This window comes from Chrysochloris asiatica, unplaced genomic scaffold (genome assembly GCF_000296735.1).
Source record: "Chrysochloris asiatica unplaced genomic scaffold, ChrAsi1.0 scaffold00005, whole genome shotgun sequence".
Taxonomy (NCBI): domain Eukaryota; kingdom Metazoa; phylum Chordata; class Mammalia; order Afrosoricida; family Chrysochloridae; genus Chrysochloris; species Chrysochloris asiatica.
Genome location: NW_006408523.1, coordinates 5,198,782 through 5,204,432, shown reverse-complemented (window position 1 = coordinate 5,204,432; position 5,651 = coordinate 5,198,782).

Genomic DNA, 5,651 nt, shown 5'->3' with positions numbered 1-5,651 from the left:
ATAATTTGTTCTGGTTTTGCTTCTCTAGAGAACCTAGCCTGCAACAAATGCATTCCTCCATTATGACCACACTCCTGGGCTGAGGTGCAGAGCTAAAATGGAAAGGAAAGGGTTTGGAGAATGGGCTTTGAGAAGAAATTAATAAAGAAGCAATTTCAAAAGTATCATTGAAATATGAAATGACTCTCTGATTAGGAATGGAAATGCAAAGATGATTCTAGTCCGAGTAGTCATACTTGAGGGGGCTTGGAATGAAAAGCTCATGGAATTTTCACAGATTCTTTGAAGCCCCTCGTATTGCTGAGCATGCTTTCCAATAGCAAAACCGACTGTTCTTATTGGTGGTGAGTGCCTCGGAGTGGACTGTAACTCACAGTGACCCGTGTTACCAAGTAGAACTGAACTCCTGGAATGTTTTAGGCTGTCTTCTTTATGGCAGCCTGGTGGTGTGGTGGTTAATTGCTTGCCTGCTAACTGAAAGGTAAGCAGTTCGAACCCACCAGCTGTTCCACAGAAGAAAGACTAGGCAATCTACTTCTGTATGTATTTTCAGTTTAGCGGGTAGAAGTGAACCGGGTTGACCATAGTTCTCCTCTATCCTCTGTGTGCTCTAATTCAGAATCAATTTGATGGTACCCAGTTTTTGCAGGGGGAGTGATCATCTTAGCGGGTTTGTTTTCACACAGAGCCACTGGTGGGTTCTAACCCCTAACGTTTCAGTTAACAGCCAAGCACTCAACAGCTCCACCAAAAACATTTTCAAATATTCTGATCATTGAAAAGTGAGATGCAGGAGAGAACAAATTGCAGGAGAGAAATAAATTGTCAATGCAAAATTTCCAGAGACTACTTTTAGGAGGGAGTCCTGATGTGGCACTGTGGGAACAGCACTGGACCGCTCACCATAAGGTTGGTGGTTCAAACTCACCTGCCGCTCCTTGGAAACACTATTCAGGGTCACTATGAATTGGAGCTATGGTAGCATAGTGGTTACGAATCTGGCTGTGAACCGTAAGGTCAGCAGTTCAAAACTACCAGCTGTTCCACGGGAGAAAGATGAGGCTTTCTGCTCCCGTCAAGATTTACAGCCTTGGAAACCCTGTCCAGGGTCACTATGGGTCGGAACCGACTTGACGGCACATAACAACAACATGAATTGGAACCAACTCAACAGCATTTCCACCACATTTAGAAGAGGACTCCTGATGTGATGCTGCAAGATCAGCACTGTGCTGTGGACCACGAGGTGGGTGGCACAGTGGTTCAGTACATGACTGCTAACTGAAAGATTGACGATTCGAACCCACCAGCCAGCTTCATGGGAGAAAGATGTAGCAATCGGCTTCTGTAACGATGACAGACAGTCTGGGATACCCTATAGGTTGAACTCTGCCCTGTAGGGTCGCTGTGAGAACAAGGAAGCAGGTGACAGGTTTCTTGGACGAACAGCATTGTAAGACGATGGTTTAACAACTTTCTGAGATTAATCTGTAGTTTTGAATGATGTCACTAGAATACACGGCATGGATTAGGAAACGGAGCCTTCAGGAGTTGCTGTGTGCTTGGTTTTTGATATTTTCCTACAGTTTGATCTGGGAGCTATGGCTCAGAGCGATAGCAACCTCTGTACTGCATTTCCCAGCCTTTGTTCATTGCTGACTAGGCTCAGAGGTAGGCCCAGTGACCACGGTGTTGTTGTTGGGTGCCATGTGAGTCTGTGTATGAATCGAAATCAGCTGGATGGCCCGGAACAATCATTCTCTCCCTGGGTCAGCCAGTGTGTTATTTCTCCAGAGACTCTTCTCTTCTAATCTGCCTCATTCATGTCCTTGGGGAAGGAGACCTGGTGGCACTAAGGTTAACTGCTCAACTATTAACCCAAAGATGGGTGGTTCAAAATCACTAGTGGCTCCAGTAAAAAACTGCTCCCTCCCATAAGAATGTTGTTGTTAAGTGCCATGGAGTCAGTTCCAACTCACAGTGACCCTGTATAGGGTTTCCAAGGACCATCTGGTGGGTTTGAACTGCTGACCCTACAGTGCTGCACCTGGAGCATACAGTCTATAGGGCAGTTCTACTCTGTGACTTGGGGTCACTGTGACTTAGAATCCACTTAACACAGTAACAATTTCCTCAGACGCCTCCCTGAAAGGACGACGGACTGAGTGAAGAGAAGGGCAGAATTCAAAAAGCAGGTTTGAACGTAAAGCCATTTTTACTGAGGCAATTAAGGAGTCCTGGTGGCTCTGTGGGTTAGGCGTGGACCTATAACCACAAGATCGAGAGTTCAAACCCACCCGTCGCTCTTAGGGGAAAGATGAGGCAGTCTGCTCCCCTAAAGACGTACAGCCTGGGAGATGGTATGGAGTGGTTCTCCTCTGTCCTGTAGGATCCCGATGAGGTGCTTACAGTCATGATGGCTTCAGTGCAGACAAAAATAAGTCTGGCCATGTGTGGATCGTTGTCGGCGTTGAACGGTGGGGCATGGGGTGGGACATTTGCTACTCTCTTCTCTTTACTTAGCAGAGGGTTGAACTTTTCCATAATAAAAAGTTTGAAAAATCACTCATAGAAAGTTGACATTTGAACATACTTTGAATTTACAATACTGCTTTATTTTGCCAGTCGATGTGAAAAATCTTAGGGTATTCTGAGACAAGCAAACCTGTTGTCATCAACTGTGTAAAAAACAAAAGCCAAGAGGCGACTTAAATGAACATTCTTGATTTGCGTCTCCCCTTCCCTCTCTTGACCCCCACATCCAGCCATTAGCCCCTCTTACCTGGCATTTGCCTTCCTGAGTTTTTGTCAGAATTTCTCTGCTGCTCCATGCCTCCTGTCTGAGCATGCTCACAGAAGGGGAGAAGGGGCGCCCTCCTTTGCCTCCTCCCCCTACTCCTTTGGAAGGGAAATGCTGACCCTTTAAAGTCTCACCTGAAGCTTCCCCTAGCCTAAGCTCCTTTCAGACAGCTGGGACTTGGATTTGATGGTAGGGGTGTGGGGGAGAGTTGTTTTTAAAATCCCCTCCTTGGAAACCCTATACAGGGTCTCTGTGAGTCGGAACCAACTTGACAGCACTTCACAACAACAAGTATTATTGAGGACCCAGTGTGATGCTGTAGAATCAGCACTGGACTGCAAACCACAAGGTCAGTGGTTCAAACCCACCAGCTGCTCCTTGAAAACCCTATACAGAGTCACTGGGAGTTGGAACCAATGCGACAGCACTTCACAACAACATGTACTGTTGAAGGAGCGCTGGTAGTGCAAGGGTTAATTGTTGGCAGTCCAAACCCACCCACAGCTTCAAGAGAGAGAGAGAGACCTGGTTATCTCTCCTATAAAGACAGCTGTAGTTGAGTGCCATCGAGTTGGCTTCTGGGTTTGAACTGTCAACCTTGTGGTTAGCAGTCCAGTGCTTCTACTACAGAACCACACAGCCTAGAAAATTCTGTGGCGCACTATTACTTTGTCATTAAAGGTTTGGTGCTGTAGGAGAAGCACTGTACTGCTAACAAGGTTGGCAGTTCAGACTCACCAGCCACTCTCGAAACTCTATATAGGGTCACCATGAGGCACACAACAACAACAACAAAGTATGTACAATACCTTGATTAATGTTTCCTTGCTCCAACCTCCTTGAGCTCAGAGTAGCTGTTTAGTACTTAGGTTCTCACAAAAACTTGGTAGGATCTGCTATCCTGCTAGGTAGAATCCTAACAGCCTCAAATGAAGACACTTATTAAACAGAATGTTGGCAACAGAAACATGACTTTTCTAAAGTACAGGAGGCCCCTCCCGAAAAGATAAAGGACAGAATGCGGTAATGATGAACTCACTTTCTGTGTGCTTACGATGGGTCAGCTACTGTGCTACAAACCACCTACAGGACCTCATTTACTTTTGTCCTAACCTACTCCCTCTCCTTCACCCCAATATCCTACTCCCTCTCCTTCACCCCAATATCCTACTCCCTCCCCCTCACCCCAAACATCCAATCAAATAAATTAACTAAGTGTGTGGACTCCAAAGTTAAAGGATCTTTCTTTGAAACTCAGCTCTGTCTCTTTTTAGCGCCTTGTTGTTGTTAAGTGCTGTTGGGTTGGGTCTGACTCATAGAGACCTGGTGTAGAGTTTCTGAGAAGCAGCTGTTGTTGCTGTAAATGTTAAGTGCTGTCGAATAGGTCCTGACTCATAGAGACCCTGTATAGGGTTTCTGAGCAGCGGCTGATGAACTTGAACCGCCAACCTTGGCATTCAAAGAGACCTTGCAGTCGCGCATATTAACCCACAGCGCCACAACAGGACTCCTTGAGGTGAGCAGTCTAGTGCTTATTCCACATTACCAAAACTGGACTCCAGAAAATAGGATTATGAATAAAACATGTTGTTGTGTGCTATCAAGTCGATTCCGTCTCATAGCAACCTTGTATAGGGTTTCCAAAAATGACTAATAGGTTTGAACTACCGACCTTGCAGTTAGCAGTCCAGTGCTTATCCTACAGCGCCACACCACAGTTCCTTTTTTAGCTTATTATTGGCTAAACTAACTAATCTCTGTGCCTTAGTTTCCAGGTCTGTAAAATGCAGATAGTAACAGGTAATACTTAATGGAGCAGTTGTGAGGCTATAGAGAGTTACAACATGGTAAGCTGTTAGCACAGGGCCTAGACCATGGCTGTAGAATCCAACGCTGTATGACAGATTAGAACAGTTCCAAAGGGTCTCCACGAATAAGCGCTGGTGGCACAGTCATTAAACGCTTCTTTGCTAATTGAACGTTGGGTGTTTGAACCCACCAGCTGTTCCATGGGAGGAAGATGTGGCTGTTGGCTTCGGTAAGGATAACAACTTGGAATCCCTCAGGGATAGTCCTGCTCAGCCCTACGCGTCACGATGAGTGGAAATTGACTCAACAGCTGGCTTCTTCCTGTTCTATACGAGTTCTATGTATGTACTGTCACTTTCTAAATCCAGAGGCCTGTGTGGTGGCTGCATCTTGGTCAGGGAGAGTGTTAACTGGCAGCATGTAGACTTGCTTCAGAGAACCCTGTGATTCCAACAGGGAAAGAGACGTTCATTGATGGACAAGAATCCTAAGAGTCCAAAATTCAACAACAACAACAAAAAAAGTGTAGAAAAATCTTTCAGAACATGCACAAAAAGTAAAAGTTCTGAGGATCTTGGGATTACAAAGGAGCTGTCTTCACGAACTTCCTCCAAGGACAGAGAGGACTGCCACGGGGACTTATTATGAAGTTTTCAGAGAACTGAAAAGTACATTGATGATAAAAAAGGCTAAGAAAGTTACACTGAGTCATTTCTCCGTTCTTTATCTTCTTGAAGGGAGCAAGGGCTGTCCTGCAGGAATTTCATTGGGAAATCAACCTCATCTACCATAGCCCTCGTCTTGCCACTTCAGATTTTTCTTTTTGTTCCCCAAATTCAAAGAACATTTCAAAAGCACACAACAGCATGTTGTTGTGTGCTTTTGTGTGCTGTTGATTCATTTCTGACTCATGGTGACCCTATGTAGGGTTTCTGAGAGCAGCTTGTGGGTTTGAACGGCCAAACTTGTGGTTGTTGTTGTTGTTAAGTGCCGTCGAGTTGGTTCTGACCCATAGCAACCCTGTATAGGGTTTCCAAGGAGC